Source organism: Canis aureus, chromosome 9 (genome assembly GCF_053574225.1).
Source record: "Canis aureus isolate CA01 chromosome 9, VMU_Caureus_v.1.0, whole genome shotgun sequence".
NCBI lineage: Eukaryota > Metazoa > Chordata > Mammalia > Carnivora > Canidae > Canis > Canis aureus.
Window position 1 is genome coordinate 62,705,470 of NC_135619.1, and position 26,185 is coordinate 62,731,654.

Below are 26,185 nucleotides of genomic sequence, written 5' to 3' on the forward strand. Positions count from 1 at the left end.
TCCAGGAACACATTCTCACCATCTTCCCATTCTGCATTTTGTATTCTAGCTTTTATATTATGTCAAAGATGGCTCCTGGAACCCCCAGGCTTAGGATCCTTAGCTTAAAAAATCCAATGTGAAAAAAGTCTCTTTCCTGATACTTTTGGCAAAAGTTATGATTCTGGTTGTCCTGTCCTTGTTCCCTACTTTAAAGCAGTAGCTATGGTTAGAGGTATATGGTGTTTGGTTTTCATACACCATGCCTGGACCTGAAGGGGCAAGGGCAGGGAATGAGTCCCAAACCTGGAGGCACAGAAGGAGGCTAGACTGAGGCTGTGATCTTTATTAGGGACATAGGCTGAAAATATGATCTGGGTAAGGAGCAAATACCCAAAACTTCCTCTTCTCCCTCCTGCGGGTTTTCTGCAGAAGCTCCCTATTTGATGAACCTCCAGGAAGCCAGAGGTAAGGAATCTCGTTGTAGCTCATAAGGTCAGCTTCTGGAGTGCAAAGTTGGGTGAAGGATGAAAAAAGTGGATCTGAAAGAGGAACAGACAAGTATTTCATTTCTCAATTATATTTACATTCTATTCATGAGACAAATGAGGGAAATATCCATGAGATGTCAGAACATATGCCATTGTCTAAATTCCTATACTGCAACATTGCCTGCCAGACATCTGTAATAAAAACCTCCTGAAGTAAATGGGATTGTGAACCTACGTGACAGCAGCATCTGTGACGTCCACTGAGGTGTCATCTTGGTTTGGGGTTATAGTTTTTGTTCCTTCATTTACTAGCCCCATGAAACCTTGAACAAACCAGATAACCCCTCAGAGGTGGAGTTTCCTCATTTTTAATATGGAGATAACATTTCCCCTGCCCATCTAATGATATCTGCTACTCAGTACAAATGAAAAATTGGATATGAAAGGATTTGGAGAATGGTGAAATACTAATTTTATATTGATTATTTCAATATTTATATGCGAACATAAGAAATATATTAATGTGTTTTATTTATGAGTATGAATTTTTATAATTCTTACACCAGGAAAAGTTCCAAAGCCCATTTGACTCTTTTCCATATGTGGCAGTATTTTTTACCATGTGAAAGTTGAAATGAATAATGAAAGATTAACCTCCAATTTACTCCAGACTTGCAGTAACGAGATGATTTACTATAAAAGTTAAAGTTTTCTGCCTGACAAGTGAGTCACTGTGCTTATTATGTGTTTACGAGCAAGGCAAAAGCACAAAACATCCCCATGTGTCCCAGTGAATTATGAAAGTCCTTTAAGAACAGCACATTGGCCATGGATCTTCTCCTATCTCTCCCCTGCAGTTCGCTGAGAATGATTTCCATAATATAGCTGAGCTTATCACAATTCATTTCTGCGCTACTGGCTCCTGGGATGATTGCCTAGATTTCTAAACCCCAGATTGGAAACGGTGGTTTGATAAAAATTAGAGAAAATGGCCCCATTCCCCTCACCCTGTCTCACCCCCTCCTTCTCTTCACCCCCCAACCCCATTCATCCCTCTCTAAATATTCTGGTTCCTAAGACTCTTTTGATCAGGTTAATTTATTGTCTTAGTTTCTTGGGAATTCAGCAGTGATATCCTCCATGAGAACAGCAAGGTTATACATGTGTTGAGAACTCTACGTCAGATATTTTACTTAATGCCCCCCCACCACAGTCCTATGAAATAGATTATGTCCATTGTACATAAAAGAGCTAAAGTTTGGAGAGGCTAAAGGCAGAACAAGACTTGAACTCAAATATCTAAGTCTAAAGCCTGTGACTCTAACCACCATACTGGATAGACTTTGTTTCCATTTTGTTCCAGCAGTTTCTTTTTCCTTCTCTCTCTCTTTGTAAACCTGATTGATCACTATTGAGAAATGGGTCTCACTAGGGTCAGGAGTCAGGAGAAATTTTCTTCCTCTAATTTCAGGAGACACTTGCGTATGCGTTACTGATACAGTGCAGTTACTTTACTGGGAAAGAAACGGTCACTATCTCCTGAGGACCCCACGTTGACAGCAGAGCAGAGACCAATCATATTGAATTGTTGTTCTCTGTTAATCACTATGAAGTCTACATTCTAATTATTATGATATCACATAAAGTTCAAGGCCGTAAGCGAGGTAAATGGTCAAGAGGCAGCAGAATAGCTTCACAATCACTATTATGACAAAAATATAACACAGGATTTTTAAAAATAAAAACAAAAGAGAATGCTAAATGGTTAGGAATCTATGAAAGTTATTTTTTATTGGGGTATAACTGCCGCACAATGAATGTAACATTAATTTTAGGTGTACAACATAGTGATTCAATAAGTGTATGTATTACAGCATCTTACTGCAAATATAGCTACCATCTGTCACCATATGACACGATTACAATGCCATGAACTATATCTGCTGTGTTGTACCTTTCATCCTCATGACCTATTCATTCCACAACTAGAAGCCTATATCCCCTACTTCCCTTCACCCATTTAGCCCATCCCCCACCCCTTTCTCCCTCTGATAACCGTCAGTTTGTTCTCTGTATTTATATCACCTACTTAAAAATTTTGTTTTGTTTTTTAGATTCCACAGCAAGTGAAATCATATGTCATTCTCTGCTGACTAACTGCATTTAGTCCGTATATGCAATTTAGCCTATTTTTCCTACATAATGACTCTAAGAGGTTAACCCCAATGATATAAAATTTACTCCTGGTTATGTTCCCATTCAATTTCATGCTGTTCGCACTTTCATTTACTTCTTAAGTACTTTGGAGAACTGTATGAGGAAAAAAAGAGTACGCTCTTGTTTTAAATGACATCATAAGGATAGTGAACAATTTAATAGGAAGGAAAAAACACTTGAGTCATTTATTAATCCTTTCAATATTTTTGTCAAATGCCTAATTTTTGCTAGCTGCTGGGAGTATAGGAAAGCTTCTAGTCTAATAGGGGATCCAGGGATATGCACTACAACATAGTGAGTGTTACAGTAGGGGCTAAGAAGTGTGGGTGGGCTTGACTGATGCTAGCTCAATCTTGCAGCATCCAGGAAAATGTCCAAGAACATTTGCTGCCTCCTCTGAGATCTGGTAGCTGAGTAGGCACTAATCAACTGGTAGAGGGTATTTCAGGCTGAGGGGCAGCACATAGAAAAGCCTGGCTCCATTTTAAGGAAATGAAAGTAGTTCAGTGTTGTTGGAACTGACTGTAAGGAAGGAAGTGGCAAAAGATAAAGATGGGAAAGAAGTAGAAGTTAAATCTTAGACAGTCTCTTAACTAAGATAAATAATTTGGACTTTTTTGGTAAGGTCAATAAACAGCCATCAAAAAGTTTTAAGCAAGTGAATGACATGATCAAAATTGTGCTTTAGGAAATTACTCTTGCCTCACTGTCCAAGAGGACCCTGGTGTGGGTTGATGAGCTGGTGAGATGACATTGACCTTCATCTCTGAGGAGGCTGAGCCCTGATTTATCTTGCCCATTAAACTCTACATATGGCAGACTCATGTTCATATTAAATATCAATTCCAGTAAAGACAATTTTTCCCCCTCAGAATGGAATTTTTCCCCCTCAGAATGTCCATTATAATCCATCTACCCTAAAAAGTTGGCTGATCTCCTTGGTCTCTGCTGCTAGCAGGTTAGGCATGCAAGAGTAGCATTAGCTCGGTCAGACGGAGCCTGTGCAAGCCTCTGTCTCTGCCACATAACCACTCTGCTCCTGGGCCCTTTGTCCAGCACAGAGACAAACTGACAAGAGAAACTACCTCATATACCCAGGATGAATCAACCTTGCCCTCGGGATGTTGAGATACCCCTTTGCAGCATATGTTTTCTGTGGGCAATTAGCTCCATACTTTGTGCCCACTCCTCTGGGCGAGTCTACGTACCTCTTCCCAGACTCTATCCCTAGTTTTCCAGTCCTGCGCCTTCCAGACTCTAGACCAGTCATCCATACAAAATGGATAATCAAGTTTTCTGCTCATCAATTTCCTACTGGGTAAGAATTAAGCAATTATCACACCTAGTGGCAACCTGCTTGTTAGCAAATCCTCATATTAGCTCTCCACATGTCCCTTCTACTTTCTTCATGTCCTTCACTCATGATCTCCGGGATTATATGCAAGCCCTTTGTGTTAAGTTGTTCTTCCAAGGAAGCTCAGGTTAAAATAGTTGGTATAAGGAGTAGCCCTAAAAATCCACCATCAGGATGGGATTTTCAAGCTATATTGTGAGTGGTAGTCACTAGTGCCCTGCAGTGGGTGCATAAGAATTGGTTGAATATTCATCCCAGCCTGTAAAATTTTAACTGTAAAACCATAATAATGACAGCTATCAGGAAAGTGCCCCCAATGTTCTAGATTTATTTTCTCTTTCTCGCTAGATTGGAGCTCAATGGACAAAAACAGAGGTAAATCACTATGTTGTCACACACTTGTGAGCATCTGGTAGGAAAGCTGTATCTGGAGAGCTATTAATGCCAGGTAGATAGCTCAATAGATGCTGCAAGTGACCAGGTATATTAGTGGCCTGTGAAATATTTCAGTGTTTCCTTTTTTCTGATAATTTAGTAAGTGATGGCCTTTTTCGCCTTCATCGATTTCATGTTCCAAATCAGTGAAACACTACCTGGATACCTACAATTGAATAGCCTGGGGGGAGCTTTAAAAACTGATGCGTGGACTCCATTATTTAAATCAAAACCCCTACAAGTCAAGCCCAGATGTCTATATTTTAAAAGCTTGTCACATGGTTGTAATGTGCCGCCAGAGTTGATGCTTGACACTTCTAGACCAAAAGATAGAGGAAGGGAGAGAGGAACTTGCATGTATTGAGCAAGCACTATTATTGGCCTCTTCCCTCTCTTTTAATATCCATGCAGTTTCAATAATGAGGTTATGGGAAAATGTAATCAGAATTCCATCAGTTTGGTAGAAACACTTTGTTAAGTATTTGATGCTTAGAGTAAAAGAGGAGTCCTCCCAAAAGGCATGCTCAAAACAAAGTAGTTTCCAAAATTGCATGCATATGACAAAGAGAGAAATTAGATGTCCTTTGAAGGGTTGGAGAGGAGAATGAAGAGGGATAAAAAAGAATGAAGAGTAAAGCATCCAAATCTTCCATGGACTGAACTCCTGGTACTTGGGGTAAGGACACTTTGTTGACACAGAATAAATATGAAGGTTTCTGCCCAGGTGACATAGTCAGTATCAAAGCGGGAGCTGGAGGGTCAGGAATGTCCCTGCTGAGGTCTGGGTCTCAACTGTCATTAATGGTTAATATTCACTGAGAATAATGTAGATATACAGGAATTGGAAAAAGATATTGAAAGATGTTGTCGCATTGTGATGTAAGAGAGTCTACTGATGTTCACCTTGGTGTTAGGCTCACAGCTAGAGCTACATTTATGGGACCCCACAAAGAGCCATTATGACCCAAAATGCCCCTCCAGAGGGCTAAGCTCCTGGAAAGTAATCATGAACCATCACTTTCTGAAGAGTGCTCTGTGGAAATTGAGTTCTAAGGATATTAAGTGCAAAAACTTAACAAGGGTTCCATGGCCAAGGATGTCTTGCAAATGGACTAAATAAAAGGATCTCCAAAGCCTTCAGTATGCTAAATGGGTGCAGTGATACCCCAAGAGGGAGGAATAGGCTGTCACTTTCTGTGCATGTTTTCATGAAATGTCTCAAGACCCAAACTCCCTGAGAGTCATTTGGGAGACATCACTACAGACCTAGATACAAATGACTGGTAACACATTGATGTTTTTTGCAAGAAGAGACCAGGCCTAAGTACATAAGGACACTCGCTAACGCATTTTTTAAAATTATTTTTTAAGATTTTATTCATTCATTCATGAGAGACAAGGAGAGAGAGAGAGGCAGAGACACCGGCAGAGGGAGAAGCAGGCTCCACGCAGGGAGCCCCACGTGGGACTCAATCCTGGATCTCCAGGATCACACCCTGGGCTGAAGGCAGCGCTCAACCGCTGAGCCACCAGGGCTGCCCATCGCTAACACATTTTAAATTGCCTCCTTTTTCAATCAAAAATAAAAGTAAGTTGTTTATCCTTTAAATATCTTTTGCTAGAAATAAACCTCTTGCAAAATAAGCTGTTAACCTGGCAGATGCATAATGTATTCTGTAGATGTTTATCCTCCAGTGGTTGTACATGATGTAATGACTCTGTAGGATTTATTTCACTGGCTCCTCGAAACTCCAATTCCCTATTGGGAGTTGTAGTAATATATGTGAAAACAGTAGGGAACCCAAAGTAAAGAATTCATCCTGCCGAGTTTCTCCCATTGTACAGTCATGATGTGATTCCATAAGTTGAATGAAAACTCAGAAGCAGTTAACATTTTAACAGCAGGGCGTTAGAAATAAATTGTGCTTCCAGATCAAGTTACCTTTACTGAAGTGGAAAGTGTCTGATGGATGTAGTTATTCAGTAGGAGATGGGAGACCTGAATTCTAGTCCCAGTGAAGCCATATTCTTGCTAGGTGACTTTGGCCAAATGCTGAGCTTTCTCATCTGTGAAGTGAGGATTTGATGAGCCTGGATGGAAGTCTTCCAGATTGAATATAGAAGGTGTACTGGATAATAAATGTAAGCCATTCCAAAGTTACTAGAGAAAATGTTAAAACTCAGAACCTACCAAAAGGGGCCTCTTTAGGAAAGTTCCCTTCTTAAGAAAGAGGCTCCAGAATTTTCTACAGCCATGATGCTCTCAGCAGGCCTGGGATAAGGACAGAGGGATGCTCAGTTTGAGAAAACATTCTTGGGACTCATTTTACTCCACAGGATGCCGGGAAAATGGTGAGAGGTCCAGGCCCTGAGTCCCACATGATGTTGCTGACCAGCTCTGACCCTTCACTTGAATGTCTAGCCGTGATGCTCCTGCCCTTTATGGGGCCAGGCTATCACCCTGTCTTCCTGCTCAGTCCTCACCAGCACACCTGCCGCTGTCCCTGACTTAAAGTTTGCCACCTTCCTTCCCTCTGCCTGTTACTTCATCATGGACTACTGGAGATCTCCCAAGAGAGAAAATGTTTTTCTGGGGGTTGTGAAGAGCTCAGCCTTTATAAGTGCAACAAGCTTTGTCCCATCACCCAAGAATGGTCACCATACCCTTTCTTAGAAGTAGTAAGACAACAATATGATTGGATTTTACCATATTAAATTCTCAATAATTCACCGAACTTTGTCCCCCAAATAAAATGTCTTCTGTCTGAATTAGAAGGTTGGAGTGGCCAGAGTATATATAATATAGACAGAGCTCTCCCAGGGATTCTAGCATTCTCTCCTTCATCTCAACTCTCTTTTAATGAAACAGGCCTGTGTGCCTCCTTGATCCTTCAGCTCTGAACATAAAGAAGCAGACCACTTTTGTTAGCCTCAGCAATGTTTGAAAGGCTCGTTGCATTTTGAGCTTCAGTTTTCCTGTGTGAAGTTACAGAAATAACTATAATAAAATACACTTTTTCTCATGAGACCTTTTCCCATTTTAGATATCTCCTTCTAAAATGTCTCTCTCACAATACCATACCTCCATAATTCAAGCCCTCCTGATACTTGATATAACCTCTAGTGTGATCTCTCCATGTCAATTCCTGCCCCTTCCTACCCATTATTCACACAGCAACTAGAGAGATCTTTCAGAAGTCTGATCAGGACTTGTCCCACTGAAAACTCTCTTGGCTTCAATTGCTCTTAGGGTGGATTCCAAAACTTATAACATGGCCCAAGAGAGCTTATAGTCTGAAGTAATCCTGACACCACATCAAATCTCAACTCTGGCTATTTACCCCCCTTCCCAAAACTTCCATCCCAGTGGTCTCCTCTGCCATCCATGCCTTGCTGCTTTCTGCAACAGACATATGCTGGTCCTCCAGCCTGAGACCCTCTTTGCCCCCATTTCTTTACTTCACTGGTTACAAATCTTCATGTAGGTTACAAGTATGTCACTTCCTTAGGTTGGGGAGTATATGATCAATATTTAGAACACTATCTGAAATTTATTTTAATAAATGCTGTATGTGTGTGTGGTCACACTCTAGTTATACTTTTACATTTTATATTCTTTCAACAGGAAGCAAATTTTTTGACACCATTTCTTGAATGGCCATCCCTCCCTCACTATGAATGCCACTTTCCCTGTATTTCTTAAAACCAATTTGCATTTAAGTTTGTATATATACTCTTTTCTTCCATTGAGCTTTTGTGTCTATTTCTGCAACATTACCACACTGTGTTAATTACCATGTAACTTTATAATAAATTTTTATTTATTTTTTATAATACATTTTGTATACAATATATACAAAAATATAATAAATTTTTTTGTATCTGGTAAAGAGAGCCCTCCTCTCCTTATTAATCTTTCTTTTTCAAAAATACTTTCTTTTTAGCTCTTTACACTTCCATTGGACTTTTAGGATCAATTTATCAAGTTTTTTTAGAAAACTTTTTTGAGATATTGATTAGAACTCCATTGAATTTTGCAGATAAATTTTGGGAAATTTTAGATATTTCTGAATTTTCATCCAGAAGTTAGCATATGTTTCTATTTCATGTAAATCTTCCTTTATGCCCTTCAATAAAGTTTTATAATATTCTCCACAAAGATCTTAAGCATCTATTTAGATTTATCGCTAGGCTGCTTCCAGATTTTGTCACTTGTGGATTTTTGATACCGTAAATAGTATTCTTAAAAATTTATCCTTTAAGGATTAGTATCCAAAATATATAAAGAAATTATAAAACTCAAAACACAAAACACAAATAATTCAGTTAAAAAATAGTCAGAACACATGAATAGACATTTTTCCAAAGAAGACATACAGATGACTAACAAACACATGAAAAGATGCTCAACATTACTTATCATCAGGGAAATGCAAATCAAAACTACAATGAGATATTACCTCCCACCTGTCAGAATGGTTAAGTTAACAATACAGGGAACAATAGATGTTGGCCAGAATGTGGGGAAATGGAAACCCTCATACACTGATAGTGGGAATGCAAACTGGTGCAGCCACTCTGGAAAACAGTATGGAGGTTCCTCAAAATGTTAGAAGTAGAATTACCCTACAACCCAGCAATTGCACTACTGGGTATTTACCCAAAGGAAACAAAAATACTAATTCAAGGGATACCTGCACCCTGATGTTTATAGCAACATTATCAACAATAGCAAAACTATGGAAAGAACCCAAATGTCCATTGACTGATGAATGGACAAAGAAGATGTGGTGTGTATATACATACAATGGAATATTACTCAGCCATAAAAAAGAATGAAATCTTGCCATTTGCAATGACATGGTGGAGCTTGAGAGTATTATGCTGTGAAAAAAGTCAGAGAAAAGACAAGTACCATATAATTTCACTCATATGTGGAATTTAAGAAACAAAACAAATGAACATGGGGAGAAAAAAAAGAGGCAAACCAAGAAACAGTCTTAACTATAGAGAACAAACTGATGGTCATCAGAGGGGAGCTTGGTAGAGGGATGATTTTAACACGTGATGGGGATTAGAGAGTGATAAGCACTGGGTGTTGTATATAAGTGATGAATCACTAAATCCTACTCTTGAAACTAATATTACACTATATGTTAACCAACTGGAGTTTAAATAAAAACTTGGGGAAAAATTTTATCCTTTAATTGCTTGTTGTTGATGCTCAACATTGAATTAATTTTATATAAGATATCTAGTATTAGCAACTTTGAGGTCTTTTGTTAATTCTGTTGTTTGTCTTTAAATTGTGTTCATTTTTATCTAGATATTAATTTTGCCCACAAATAATGAATGTTTGGTTTTTCTTTACCTAGGCTTTTCATTTGTACTATTTTCAAACATTATCGTGCTAACTAGGACTTCCAGAATAATGTCAAATAAAACTGGGCACAACAGACATCCTTGTCAAGTTTTACCATTAAGTTTAATATTTGCTCTTGGCCTTTTTATGATTTCCTTTCTCAGGTTAAAGAAATTTGTCATAAACTTCCATTATGAATTAGTATTAACATTATAATTATGATTGGTATTATGAATGCTTTCTTTGCATCTATAGAGCTTAGCATATGGCATAATATGTGATGAAGATTTTTCCCTCCTTTGCAATCTTCTAGACCAGTTTGGATAGGGTGAGAATTAGTTGTTTTTTGAATTGTTAGAACTTGGCTGTAATGTCACCAGGCCCTATAGATAGTTCTGTTTTTTCATTCCTTGTTGACTTTGTTCCCCTGCAGATTTTCTTTCTTTCATGATGAGGCCAAGAAGCATATTTTGAAAACCTGCTATATGTTATATACAATATCCTGTCTACATGTTATGGAAGTTTTTGTTATTAACTTGATCCGTCAGCTTTCTAGAATCAGAGTCTTGGAGTATTTTTTAATTTTTTTTCCTCTATTGTGCATGAGACCTCTGTTTTATTATATAATCTTGATGGTCAACACTGATATAAAGGAGGAGGCATCCTTGCATTCATTTCTAATCACTTTGCTAAACTCCTGAAAATGTACCCAACATATTACCAGACTCAGCAATCTATGACTACAAAATAATATTTTATTTTCTTTGGTACTCAAGACAGTGATTACTAGTGATTACTGATTGCATGGACTGTCAGAAATCTATGCTTCCCCAGGGTTTAACTCTCCAACAGATTTTCAGGCAACTCCATGGAAGATATTGATGTAAATGACTCTTTGTTGGTGGGCCACTCACTTGCTCCTGTAGCCTATGCTCTGGACCACTGCTTTTCCAAAGCCAAGTATATCCCCCTTCACCTCGTAATGTATTTCATAACCTTTTCAGATTCCCTCCACACTTGGACATGATCCTTTCTTATAATTCCCAAAGTAGAGCTAGGAACAGGCTCTTGTGTGTAACAAAACTTATTTGTAAAAATCTAGAGAAGATGACCAAGTGATTTATAAGGAAAATGAAACTAGACTGCTGTCAGACTCTTCAAAAACAACGGTCTAGAAGAAGATGAAAGGTATTTAAGACATTCAAGGAAAAAGATTGTAGCCACAGGTTTTGTAAGTAGCCAAATTGAGTTTCAATATCAAAGGCTCTAAACAAACTATTAGCAACCTCTAAGAATTCAAGGAATTCCCTTGTCCCTTTCCTAAATCTACTGGAGAACAAACTTCAGACACAACAACATGTCTAGAGACATCAGTATAAATGCTGGTATACTGTTGCTTATAGAACTAAGTTGAAATGAAAATAGGCAGTGGGGCTCATGAGCCAACATTGGGCATAAAGATTACTTAAAAAAAAGTTAATAAGGCAAGATTAGAGTGTATAATATTTAGATGCTCTGACAGTGTGATTACAGTATAACTAAAAAATGGTAGAGGGAGGAGTGGAATGAGCATACACAAATTTTTTTTAAAAATTTTTTCAATAATCCTTTGGTGGAGTTGTATTGATATCAGTATCGTGGGACAAACATTGTGTATGATGTAGGATAAAACAAAGTTAGTAATTATGATCTATTAATTCTATCATTCCCTGTGTTCTAGATAACAGGTATGCTTAGTACAGGGGAAGGAAGAAACAAATGTAAGCTAGAAGAAGTTACATAAAAATTCAATTGTCCTGAATTTGAATTGAATAAATTTATACTGATATAATTCAAAGTTATACTTATGAATATATATGCATGTATATTTAAGAAACCCTCATTTCAGGATCACAATCTGGGTATACAGGATATTCAGTGTCAATGAGTTGGTCCTAGATCTGGCCACTGAAAATTTCTGGGAAAAAAAAACAACGCAAGCCACTAGCACTGAGCATCCCTAATACTCATTTGAAATGAGGGCTTCTTGGAGATGTGACTAATCTCAGGACAACATCAAGAAATACACAAGATGATCCTGGAACGTGTTGTTACCCCAATGTTAAAAGGAAACAACTTGAAGAGGCTCCCCAAGATCAAAACTAAAGATATTAACTTTTAAGGAACATATTAACTACAATAGATTCCTACTATATCAGATATGTTTAAATCCATATAGTTATTCTTATCAAATAATTTGTTGTATTTGGAGAAGGATTTGGGAGACCTCATTATCTTGAAAACTAATAGGAGAAAGAATCACAAACTCATCTGGTCTTGTCTACATGAATTCATCTCCATAGCTATCTGACACGTTACCTTGCCAGCCAAGTGTGAAAAATAGCAGACTCACTATCACACCTGAAGAATCCCTGGGAAATTATGCCACTGTTGCTGACCTAAACTCTTGTCATCGGAGGGGAACACATTTTTGTTTAAGCTACCAAATGTTAGGGGTCTATTTGTTTACTATATTTCCCAATCAATATGGAAATCAGAAAAAAAACGAGTGCCATAACAAACACCTGAAATGTATAGTATGGCTTAGCATTCAGACTGAAGGAAGAAAATGTATATCAAAAGCTGGAAAGTTAAAGCCCTATGTTATCCACAGGGGAAAATAAGTAAAACTATCATCTATGATAACTTGAAAGGCAGACCAAAAGCCTATTAAGTCTGTAGCTCTAAGGAAAACAGTTGGAAAGAGAATTAATATTAGTGTATGTTGGCTGCTATTTTTCACTTTTAGCAAAGTATCGCAAAAAAGAGATGATGGGCAAGAATGGGCAGCCCAGGTGGCTCAGCGGTTTGGCGCCTGCCTTTGGCCCAGGGCGCGATCCTGGAGACCCAGGATCGAGTCCCACATCAGGCTCCCTGCATGGAGCCTGCTTCTCCCTCTGCCTGTGTGTGTGTGTGTGCGTGTGTGTGTGTGTGTGTGTGTGATGAATAAATAAATAAATAATCTTTAAAAAAAGAACTTGGGCAAGAATTGACTATTTTCCAGCTGAAGTGGAATTGAATAAAAAGACTTCCAAAATTCAGAGCTTCTGAGGGCTAAGATAACTGATGGTTTCTGTACCCCCAGATACTAGAAAATAAGATTTGTGGATCAAGGGAGAGAGAGAGAAAGACAGAGAGAAGAAAAAGGAGATTGAGGCTCAGCCCCAGTGGCAAAGAGGTTATTGAGGATGTGGCCTTGCCACCATAGCCTCTTTCAGACATCAGTGTAGATTCCACAAGGGCAGGAGAGATGTGCTGAGAAAGAAAAGGAGACTTCAGGTCAGGTCTGGAAGACAACCGGGGGCTTATTTACTACCACATGAAATTGACTGGAAACAGGTCAGAAGCCTGTCAAGTTTTTGAACAAACTCTATTGCTTAGAAACCACAAGCTTATGTTTATAAAACTACTCTCATGCACCAGCAGAAAGTGGGTTCTGAAAGGTGTACAGCTTCTAATAACATACTCAGCAATATCCACTCCATATGTGAACATGGGGAAAATGAACAAGAATATTCTCCAGAAGGGCAGATGCGCACCCAGGGCCACCGAGAACAGTGGACAAGAAAGTTCTGTGTAGAGGACCAACCCAGAGTCTATCAAATCATTTTATTGATAGGGGTGGAAGGTCTTTCCAATATCTCCCCAGTAGGATTACATCATTGCTGTGCATCAGGCACTGCTTTGGGGGCGTTTATTGTGGTTATTCTCTCTACTTTTTTATACTGGGAGGGCAGATGGAGTACAGTTGACTTGTCTTTTAATTCGAAGGGTGCTAGAACTCGAAGAACCATATGTGGACCTAAAGGAAAGATCTGAGCATCTCCTGAGAATCCTAGACATTGAAATAGACGTGACAACTGTATAAAATTTTGGGTTTTCCTTCTTCAGGAGTATGTGAGTACGTTTCATGTAATGGATTATGCTGGCCAAAGGGGCTAATGACAGGGATTGCTAAAAGGAATTATCTGCAAAAATCACTCTCCCCTTCTTTCTGGGAACACAGCTAGACCTCATTTCTCTGTGCCTCCTCCAGAGAAGTGACTAAGTCATCTTTAGTGGAATCCAATTGAAGTGATACATGCCACTTCCAAGCATGGCTCACAAATCCCCTCACACCTGTGCCTCTATGCTCTTTTTCACTACTGGCTGCCCGATGTGGCAAGGTGTGAGACGCCCCTCAGATGTCATATGTTGGAGTTGGCAGAGCCTTCATCAACTTGGGTCATTAAATGACTATCTAAAGGAAAGCTGCCATTAACTTGAATGTTATCATAATGGTTTTGTGTTTTTTTAAGCCACTGAAATTTGGGGGATTATTTTCATTGCAATCCAACAATAGTCTAACACATGATGTCAAAAAGTAGTAATGTCTATTTTGCACGATTTGCCAACTTTTCAAAGAAAGGCAATGGTTGATCCATTGAATCCAAGACCTTTATTCCACTGTCCCTTACCCCCATCCTATCAAGGGACCCCATGACCGAATTACATTGTATGGTCTCTTCTTCCTTATGATTCCCTTCAATCAATGTACTCTTACCTCTCTTCTTCTCTCTCTCCAACCACTCCTTTCTCCCTCTCCCCGCCCCCAACCCGGCTTATCCTCAACTCTGCTGACATCCACCTCTACCTCCTCCCACACTCACAAACTCAATTCATGACCACTGACGTAACACAGGTCCACAGAGCTGCCCCATGGATCCCATCATATTTCAATAGTCCATTCACCAGACCAGTCTCTCACAGAGCTATTTCATATTTTCTGTTCTCTCCACAAACCTCCAGTTCCTCAGCCCTCCTCCTCACTCTCAGCTGATGAGTGTGAATTCTATTTCAACAACAAAACAGAAGCCATCAGGGGAGAATTTCCATTAGATCCCAATACCGCCTCTACTGCCTACCTGCATCTGTTCCCATGTAATTTGCCTTCCCTCCTGGGTGAATTGTCTGTGCTCCTTTCTGAAGCCAAAACCTCCATCTGTGCACTGGGCACTGTCTCCTCTTATCTACTTGGGGAATTTAGTCCAACTTTTTCCCTTCTCTCCTGTGTCTTCAAAATTTCCCTCCACACTGGATCTTTCCCATCAACATACAGAACATGCTGCAATATAGCTCATTTTTAAAAGGGGGGAAAAAAACTCCATGCCCTCCTCCAGCTACTATCTCATTTCTTTGCTCATGTTTACAGGTATCTCCCAGGGGAAAAAGAATCATCTGTATTTGCCCGATTCCTCTCTCTCTCTCTCTCTCTCTCTCTCTCTCTCTCATTTTATTTATTTATTCATAAGAGACACAGAGAGAGGTAGAGACATATGCAGAGGGAGAAGCAGCCTCCATACAGAGAGCCTGATGTGGGGCTCAATCCCAGGACCCTGGGATCACGACCTGAGCCAAAGGCAGATGCTTAACCGCTAAGCCACCCAGATGCCCCACTCTCTTTCTTTCTCTAATTTCCTTCTCTCTTGAATCCACTCCATGCAGGCTCTCTTCCTCACTCTTTCATCGAAACAGTTCACATCAAGATCACCAAAAAGCTTCATGTTGTTAAAACCAATGGTCAGTTATTAATCTTCTTCTTACTCAATAAGAATTTGATACAGTGTATTATTCTTTTTTGTAATACTTACTCTCTTAAGCTTCTAGGGAGTCTTCTGTCTTGATTCTATGCCTTTTTTACTGGTCATTTCTTTGTCTTCCCAACCTCTAAATTTTGGAGTGCCTTGGGCACAGTATCTTATGTTTACTCTTTCCTATCTACACTCATTCTTAGATGATTTTTGTTATCATGGCTTTTAATACCATATCTATGCAGACAGATCACAAATTTTTATTTCTAAGCCAGATGTCTCTCTATAACTCCAGGCTTGTATATCCAACTGCTTTCCTGACATCTCCACTTGAGTGTCAAAACTAACTTTCCCAAAAATCAAGCTTGTGATTATCCTTAAGCTTACTCAGAATATCCTTAAGCCTAGTTCCATTTTTCAGCTGCTTAAGCCAAAACCTTTATCATCCTTGACTATTCTCTTTCCCTAACACCCTAAAGGTAGTGCATCAGTATTTCCTCTTGCCTCTAGTTCAAATTATTTCCAGAATTTGACCACTTCTCCCGACCTCCATCACCATCATCTCTCGCCTAGATTACAGCAATAGTGCCCTATGGTCAAAACTGCTCATTGCCTCCCAATATGTATATCTTCCTCCCGTCCCCTTATACTAGTAGAATTTTTAGCCAGGCACCTGGTCTTCCAGATTTAGATTTTCTAACCTTCCTTAGAACTTGGAGTAGCCAAGGGTATGTAAGCAGAAATGTCTATGGAATTTCTGGGAACCTTCTTAAGAGGTAGTTGTAAGATACCCTTTGTAGCTTCTTTATCTTGTCCTCACCCTACTTTCTGGTACACAGATGACTCCTTAGCCCATAGAGAAGCACCCTTATACTTACTCTTTTCTATCTGCATTCTTGAGTCCTTAGAGCAATGAGTTGGAAAGTTTTCCAGTTGCTGAGGACTTGGTAAACAACTACCATCTACATCGAAATTCAAGCTCTGGACTTAAGAGTGAGAGAGAAACCACTTCTATTTAAAGCTACTTGTTCTTTGGGCAATATTGTCACTGCTAAACTTCATCCCAATCAATATGCCTCCTGATATTTCCTCTCCTTCTGCTCTTGTTCCTTTATAAACTATTCTCCCCAGAGCCTCAGCCAGAGCAATCCTTTTAAAACCCAAGTTAGCTCACACTACTCTTGTGGTCAAAGCTCTCCAATGGCTTCCTATGCTACTCCCATCAAGGTCTCATTAAAGCCCTTACTAGACCTGTTGGCTCTACTTTTTCTGCCCAACTGTTTCCCTGACTTGCAGAGGAGACTCTGCTCTTGTCTCTTCCATATTTCCCCAACTTGTTGCATTCCAGACACAATGGCCACTTGCTGACTCCCAAGCACACTCCAATCGCAGGGCTAAGCACTTCTGTCCTTTTTCTTGGAAGGAATCTTGTGGTTCATATTTTCACTTTCCTCAATCAAGACTGTACTCAGGTGTCACGTTATCAAGGATGTCTTTTCTGGGATGCCTGGGTAGTTCAGGGGTTGAGCATCTGCCTTTGGCTTGGGTCGTGATCCTGGTCCAGGGATGGAGTCCCGCATTGGGCTCCCTGCTAGGAGCCTGCTTCTCCCTCTGTCTATGTCTCTGCCTCTCTCTGTGTGTCTCTCATATTTAAAAAAAGGAGGTCTTTTCTGACTACCTGGCCTGAACCATCACCAGCAAAACCAGGACATTTCCTATAAAAATTGGTATTTTCAGCATCTTTAGAGAATGCAACTGCTCTAACAGTATAATACGGGACCCAGTTCTCACAGGATAATAATGAATTTGAGCCAGGGGATAACAGCAACAAGATAGAGCTTAAGGAAGACTTAGTTATTCCTCCTATATAATTTTTGTCAGTAACTTTGTCCCCACTCCTTCTTGATGTGAACAATAGATGTTGTGTTTATTTTATACAAATTGCTATGCAAACTTAGCTTCAAGCACCACCATCTGCATCCCATCCCCATCCCCAGCTAGATGGCCATCCTTCTAAATAAAAAGGTTTAAAGATGCTTCTGGCTAGAAATTGGTTAGCATAAGCATCTGTACTTCATGGTCTCCTCCCAACTTCCTGGTATCATACACTCTCCTACTTCACTAATTCATAATTTTTTCTGGTTCCTCCAGGTAAACAGTTAGCAAATACTAACTTAGAGTATCTTTGTTCTCTAAATTTAGAAGGGAAAACTGAAAAGATTAAGAGGCTTTTGGAGACCCAAAAGAATGACTCTTCAATAGTGGAATTCCAGGCATCAAGAGGCAACCATTCTACATTCTAACTTTCTATACCTGCTATTCTGAAGGCTGAATTCCATCTATCAAATTATTTTACAAAGCCATATGGCTCATTCCTGGAAAGTCATTTGATTTGGTTCAGAACTCAAGTCTTTTTTTTCTTTTTTAAATGTCAATACAGGCCAACAGGCTTTGAACATGTGCAAACATTATTGCAAACAGATTAATCTTTTCTAGAAAAGGATCTAGTCTTGCACAAAGGAACAACTACTTTAAACAACTAGAAGGTAAATTGCATTATTGAGTTGGTGAATGCTATATTTAGAAGTTACTAGAGACAATTGCTAGTTCAAGTGTAACTCAAATTTCTCAAAATTAATAACTTGTAAGATGTTTATGTAGAGCTCAGCAATGCCCTGTTACATATTTATGTGGAGTTTTTATTAAAGAAAAGTGTTGATGTTTCCGCATTGATTTTACCACATCTTTATAAATACTTTCAAAACCAAATTTTTGGAGAATGGTAATGAAAAATTGCTTTGAATTGAGCTCATGGACTTTTCTTTTTAACAGTTTGTTCAGGATTAATAATTATTATAAAATAATTTCACTCATTAAACAAAGTCATGAAACAATTATTTATCTTGCAATGCCAGTCACTGTTCTAGGCACTAAATTCAGAGTAATGAGCAAAAGAGCAAAGTTCCCATTCTCATAGAGATTATAGTCTTATTGCGGCAGAGGATGGGGGAAAGAGATGTAAACCAGTAAATATATTAGATGTCAGGCTACAAAGAAAAGTGCCAGCAAAGCAGGCAGGGATGGAGTTTTATTCATATTTACATCACCAGCATCTGGAACTCCAAAGGAGCCTGAGAGAGTGAATGGATTAATGATTTTATATGATAAACTATACTTGCAGAATCTCAAAGCAGACAGAACATTTACTCTAGAGCCATAGAATGAGTTGGGATTGGGGCATGCATGCTTTTAGTTTCATCTCTCACAAACTAGGGCCTTGTGTGTTGGTTGTAGGTGGTTCCCAAAAGGAAAAGCCTTGGAAGAAAAAAACCTTTGTTTTGGCCTCTGCCCACAACCCCACCACCACCACCACCATATACTGAGCTAGGGCTTCCAAGAAACTTTACCACAAACCGAAACCACAATGAAATACCATCTCACACCAGACAGAATGGCTAAAATTAACAATTCAGAATAATAGGTGTTGGCAAAGATGTAGAGAAAGGGGAACCCTCTTGACTTCTCGTGGGAATGCAAATTGGTGCAGTCACTTTGCAAAATTGTGGAGGTTCCTCAAAAAGTTAAAAAAAAAAAAAAAAGAGCTACCCTGCCACCCAGCAATTGCACTACTAGGTATTTATCCAAAGGATACAAATATAGTGACTTGAAGGGGGCACATACACCCCAATGTTTATAGCACCAATGTCCACAATAGTCAAACTATGGAAAGAGCTCAGATATCCATCAACAGATGAATGGATAAAGAAGATGTGGAATAGAACAATGGAAAATTACTCAGCCATGAAAAAGAATGAGATCTTGTCATTTGCAATGATATGAATGGAGCTAGAGGATATTATGCTAAGTGAAATAAGTCATTCAGAGAAAGACAAATACCACATGATTTCACTCATATGTGAAATTTAAGAAATAAAACAGATAAACATAGGGAAAGGGAAAGAAAGATAAAATAAGATGAAAATTAAGAGGGAGACAGACCATAAGAGATGCCGAACTCTAGGAAACAAACAGAGTTGCTGGAGGGGAGGCAGGTGGGGGGATGGGGTAACTGGATGATGGACATTAAGAAGGGCACTGGATGTAATGAGCACTGGGTGTTATATGCAACTGATGAGTCACTAAATTCTACCCCTGAAACTAATAATAGAGTATGCATTAACTAAATTGAATTTAAATTTAAAAAAAAAATAAAAGAACAAAATGCTGAGATTCCAGTAAAGCTGAGAAATTTCTCAGTTTGATGCTATGCATTATCTAAAGCAAATCAGACCTCTACTTAGAACAAAGGCTACCTTAGAGAAAAGAGTGTGCAAGTTAACATGTTTTCTGATAACCTTTCTTTCCTCCTCCTAGTATCCTTCAAGTTGAACTCATTACTTAGGGTCCCCTTTAATTTTCCCTGGGTTACTTCAACCATCCAGTCATTTGTGGTCATTGCTAATTGCTTCACCAAGCAGAGTCTGTACTTCTTGTTTCCAGATACTGTGCTGTGTTGGCAGAGTTTGGCTGGGTCTTTCTTCAACAGTTCCAGGAAAATCATATCTTTACTTGTAGCCTTCATTAACCCTGAGCAAAAACAGAAATAGACATGCCCAAATGCTGAACCCGATATCTTTGTGAAAATCATGAAAAACAGTGTCACTTTTCCCTTCTCAGGGCCCTCTGATAAGACCTCTCTGAACCACAGTCTGTTAGATATCAGAGGATATGGTTGCCCCAACCAGGCCAACTCAGGAAGTGTAGAAGAGCCAGCACCAAGGGTGGAACCAGAGAGTGAGAGAAGAAAGAAGGTGACCTAGTTCATGACAAATAAATCTCAGAGACAAGACTAGACTGTAAAGTCAGCAAAGTTACTCAGGACTGCATTACCATCTCAGAGGCCCTGGACACTTTTATCTTCAGGGACCCCCTTCCTCCATTAAATAATATGAACAATTATATTTCATGACTGTGTTGACAGAAAGGTGGATACAATACAGACTAGACTCATTATTATAGATTAACTATAATTAGAGTTATTGTTGTTCTTATTCTAAAGAAAAATAAAATTTGAACAGTTTATTTGTCTGATGCTTCCACTGCCTGTCCTACCCACTCACATCATCGGAACACCATGGCCAGCTATAGAGTAAACCAAGATGTGACAAATCAATGGCCACCCAGTGGCTATCATAATATGCCTCTGAAACTACCCTTACTGAGGTCATTAGTGACATCAGGTTGCCAATATTCATGGACAATGGTCAATCCTTCTACTTCAGAACTTTCTGGGGCATTTGACACCATTCTCCATTTAACTAGTTTATATTGACTGCCTACATATTTCAGGCTGAGTGCCTCAAGTTTTTGAAGGCAAACTTAATTCTACAGACAAAACTCCAGCCCTCATAGGACTTTTTTTCCAGGAAAGAACCCAGATAAATAAACAACACCAAGTACAATACGTTTGGAGGATACTGTAGAAGTACAAGGGCCACTAACTTGAACTTGAGAAGTCAAGAAATGCTTCCTGAGACCTGAAAGATGGAAAGAAGTTCTCCCGGTAGAGAGAGAGGAGACTGTTCGAGGTAGAAAGAACAAATGCACACAGTCTTGGTGACAGGAGGATCAAGTGCCCACACTGGTAATGGAAAATGACTCCATATAGCTGAGGTCTAGATTGTGTGAGCAGGGAGGGTGTGTCACAGATATATTGGCACCTTAGGAAGACGCCTCTGGTGTCTGTGTGGAGAATTCATTGGTATGTTGTGACACTGGACTTACAGAGATACTGAGCCCTGGGAGGCTGTGGAGGAAAAGCCCATGGATAGGACCTAAGCAAGAGATGGTAGTGCTCTGACCAAGGGAAGCAGCAGAGAAGAAGGAGATAAGTGGACAGACAGAAAATATTGCATAATGGGAGTTGGTGACAGCTTGGATTTGGGGATTCAGGGAAAGAAGTATGGCACCTATCTGGCTTCTTACTGGTAGAAAACAGAATCCTCTGTTTATAAAACAGAAAATGGTTTATTATAAGATCTTAAGAGGCAATATGAGCTTTGAGAGGGCCAGAAAGCCCAGCCTGAAAGGTTTACAGGTCAAGAAAAATGTCTGCTATACTACAGGACTGTTAGAGCAGAATTGTTGCTACACGTCAATTGGCTCCAGTGAGACTAGGAACCAGAAGCTCTACCTCAGTGACCCCAGAACTGTATGCCCCCATATTTGACTGCCACAAGAAGCTGCTTCCCCTAGCCCAGCAGCAGCCATGTTGTTCACTTCTGCCTTCTCTACTCTTATGAAGGTGCAAATGCTTGACCACATCTGGGTCACATGTTGAACCAGGCTACCGGGAAGCTTGGGGAATGTAGCTCCTGACTTTTTAGGGAGACAAACTATAGATGACTTGGAATGTGTGCTGAGTGAGCTCTTTCCCCTGTGAGCCACAGCTAGTATCTCTGCAGCAGCCCCCTGACTTGAACAATATAAGGAAAGTGCTAGAACTCTTTCAGAGATTAGACACAAAGTTTAAATAACTCATCCCAGCTCAGTCGTGGGGCAGAAATTTGAAGGCAAGTCTTGCTGACTTCACATTTGGGCTCTTTCATTCTCTCATCCTGTCTTTCAAGACTCACCTCTGTCCTGACCACCCCCAGAAAGACTGCCTCACCCCTCCCCGACCACAAGATACATAATATGCCTTTCTGCTGGCTTGCCTAATGTCCTGGATACGTTTGCGGGCAGACCTACTACACTGCATTCTCATTTTCACTTAGACATATGTTGACCTCAACCTCACCCATCACCCCTGCCCTGAATGCTTTTCTATTTATTATTAAAAGTTTCAACTGAGCACAAAGCAAGAATAGTGTGATGAGCTCCTGTGTAGAGCACCCAGCTGTGACAATAGTCCGCATTTGCCATTTGGTATCCCAAGAATTCTTTAATCCTGTTAACCCAACCTCTTTCTGCACAGGCCTTTGCTTGATCCCTGTCCTCTGCTCTGTGAGCTTCTTCTCACTCAGGAAACCTCACAAACTGATGATCTCAGGTCTACACAAAGTCCTTCCATCCCAACTTTTTCCCAAGTACCTGAAATAGACTGTGGCTGCATCTTCCCAACCCCATTTTCCTCGTTTATTAAATAAAATGGAACAATTGGTCCAGATTATCTCTTTTGGCAACAAAATTCTAAGACTGACTCTGAAATTTTCCTCTTTTTTTTTTGGCAGGGGTCAGGGGAGGTGCTTTGACTTTGGCTCAAGAATACTACTGGTTATAAGAATTCTTTAAATTGGATTTCTTGGTATCAGAATTTGTCCTTTTACAAGTAATGCTCCTCCTCTGGACTCTCTATGTTGGGAGCCTCTACCAATAGCATCAAGCTTCCCCTCTCTTGGCCAAGCCCCCTGTGCCCATCCCACTCTCATTTGCATTCACATCCCTTCTCTACCACAGGCATGTGTGCAATTGTTTCCTAATACCCTGCCAGCTGCTTGAGTCTTGCAAAAACCAAGTTCTCCTTGGGGAGTTCTGACAGTAGGTAATAAGGACAGAGAATGTGATGCTTTTCCCTAACCTGGCCTCAAAAGGGAGGCCTTTGTCAGGAAATTTTTCTTGCTTCCGACCAACGATCTCAATTTTACAGCAAAGGATATTACCATTGAGCACTTGAACTAGGATCACTAGTCCCACACAGTCAGGGCAGTGCTATGCTGCAGGATATAGTGTGCTCCCTAAATCAATAACTATTGTATGATCCATGCCCCAGGAGTTAGAGCACAATGGTCCAGGTAAGAAGGAATAGAAGCACAAGTGGCCTTGCTCACTTAACATCCAGGGACCCTTTGAGAAATTTATGCTTCTAGACTCCAGTTGCCCACAGCAGCGCTCACTCTTCATCCCACTGTTTCCTGACCTTCTCTCTCCCTTGTGCCATTTTCCAGGTTATCACCATGCTCCTGAGATTACTTCCCAAGTAAACTCATGAATCTGCTCCAAGATGTGTTTTGGGGAGACACAAGATAGTGCCTCACAGATTCGTTAGGAGGAACAAATGAGAGAATGCGCTGAACACCATGTGTGTCTTAGAGTAAATGCCCAGTAATGCCAACTACCATCACCCTCATCCTCATCCTCATCCTCATCATGATCATCATCATTGTCACCAAGCTCTTGCAAGAGAGCTGAGATGACCTTTTTAGAAGTTCTGAGAGAGGTGACATTGACTTATCAGGATTCCTTGTTGCTCCTCTTCCCTCACACGCTGACTCAATATAACACTTAAAAAGTCTATGAGCAAGGAGCAAAGTATTGATGATATTAATAGCTCTCAGTTATGGAGTGCCCACTCTGCAAATAGGTACCGTGCTTGTTACATCATATGCACTATTGTAGGATAACATTGTCTCAACAGCCTTACCAGATTACAAGAATCATGGGCATAATTTTTTTTTTCATGGGCATAATTTTAATCTTAATATCAAGAGACATTGGTTGAGCTTATACTATAAACTGGGGAGTTTTCTGGGTGCTTTACATGTATGCAATAATGTAGTATCTTCCCATTTTACAGGTGAAGGAATAGGTTCCAAGAGAGAAAAGGGCTTGCCCATGACTGCACAACCTGAACAAGATGGAACCTGGATCAGAACCCAGATCTGGCTGACAAGAGGCCCTTTCTGCTAGACCACAGTTTTCTCATCATCACTAACATTTCTCTAGATGAGACAATATAGTTGGGGAATTTACACTTTCAAGGGGAACAAAACATTGCTCACAGGAACTGAAAAGAAGACTATCACTCAGCCCAAACAAGCAATGTTTGCAAGAAATCTAACCCTGAGACAATAATTTTAAGGAACAAGAAGACATGAGTCACAGTCCAAAATAGCAAGAATAAAATATTCCTATTTCTGCTTATGCCAAACTGATGCAGCAACTAGTTTCACTGTAGCAGATGTGGGAGGGTGAAGTCCCACTGTAAGTTGAGAGGTTTGGAGAAAAATGGACCATCCTAGACATAATAAAATGACTGTTTTCTAATGAGTGCCTAAAAGGCAGAGATGTGTCTGTCTAGTTGATGAATTCTTATATTCTACCATTAGAAAAATTAATCAGGGAAGCCCAGGTGGCTCAGCGGTTTAGCACCGCCTTCAGCCCAGGGTGTGATCCTGGAAACCCGGGATTGAGTCCCACGTCAGGCTCCCTGCATGGAGCCTGCTTCTCCCTCTGCCTGTGTCTGTGCCTCTCTCTCTCTCACTGTGTCTCATGAATAAATAAATAAATAAAATCTTAAAAAAAATATAATCAGTAATTTATATTGGAATCACTCTTAGAAAATTACAATTTGACCTTTTCTTATTTTCTCTTATTATGTTACAAAATAATCCACTGAGATCTTCCAAGTTAAGGTCATATATTATCCCAAAGCATTCCTACTATCTACAATTATATTAAGAAAACAGAGTTGTTTTACCAGTTCTTTGAGCTACAATAAACTGAACTTGATAAATTCTCCTTTCCTCATGATTATTTGCAATCATTAGAAAAGCTAATATTTTCCAAGGGCTTATTATTTGCCAGGATCTGGGCTAAGGACCTCATGTTATTTCATTTAACTCATATAACAACCATAAGAGAGAAGAGTATTATTCTTATCTTCATTTTACAGAAAAGGGAACTATAGGTTAGAGATTAAAATCTTACACAATATCATTCAGCTACCCTGTGGAGCTATTGAGATTCAAATCCATGATTAACTTGTATATTTTAGTTTGAAAGAATTATCCAGCCAGTGCCCTTTCTATGTGGGCTCAAACCTTTAAGTTCCAAAGTGGCTGAAATCAGGCTGAAAAAAGTGACCCAGTGTATTTCCGAGTTCTCAGCAGAAAGAATTAAGATGCTTCTAGAAGGTAACATCTTAATAAACTGCTCCAAAGATCTACTTCTGTAGGAGGAACAGCCTTTATCACTATGGTTTATAGGTAAATTGTTTCCCTGTCACACTATGGAAGCCATCACAAGGAGTCAAAACAACAGATTAAAAAATGAATACCTTTCCAAAACAGAGTCCGGATTCACACTCACAGTATGGATTTACAAATCACCTGCGCCGCTCAGTGATCCTGGATTGACCTGGTGACCAAAGATAATTTGTTAGGATTTGCTAGGAATCAAGAAACAGACTCTATCAAACACATTATTTCCTTAGGCTATGTTAGTACATCTGATATTCAGATACTAAAAGCTGTTTACAGTTTAATTATTGAAAACTAAAATAAAATCTTTTTTTTTAATTTTTATTTATTTATGATAGTCACAGAGAGAGAGAGAGAGAGAGAGGCAGAGACATAGGCAGAGGGAGAAGCAGGCTCCATGCACCAGGAACCCGACGTGGACTCGATCCTGGGTCTCCAGGATCCCGCCCTGGGCCAAAGGCAGGCGACAAACCGCTGCGCCACCCAGGGATCCCGAAAACTAAAATAAAATCTTGAAGAAATAGCGGCACAAGGGACATGATAAATGCGTCTTCATAATAAAGATCCTGATTTTATGGTGGTGACTCAGAACTTCATACTTCACAATTTACCTTTCCTGAGCCTGCTTCCCATCCTTAGCATACCAGTAGCCCTGGGTCCTTCTACTCAAGGACCTCTGATGATTTCTTGGAGCCACCAGGCAAATAAATAAACATCCCCCAAAACAAAGCTTGCCTACCCCATGGCAGTCACTTACT

General features: G+C 39.8%; 1 protein-coding gene across 16 annotated transcripts in view; it reads left to right on the top strand.

The window, feature by feature from the left end:
• The window catches only part of GPR65 (G protein-coupled receptor 65), a 63,834-nt gene extending 38,895 nt beyond the window's left edge, over nucleotides 1-24,939 (top strand). For 2 of the 16 annotated variants that reach the window (XR_013386686.1, XR_013386687.1), the window contains exons 10-14: nucleotides 5,848-6,064; nucleotides 13,649-13,774; nucleotides 17,650-17,993; nucleotides 23,394-23,809; nucleotides 24,023-24,935. The gene's annotated coding sequence lies outside the window, so the exon portion shown is untranslated. The other 14 variants (XR_013386695.1, XR_013386691.1, XR_013386689.1 and 11 more) reach the window with 14 other exon arrangements.
• Nucleotides 24,940-26,185: the final 1,246 nt, after the last annotated feature.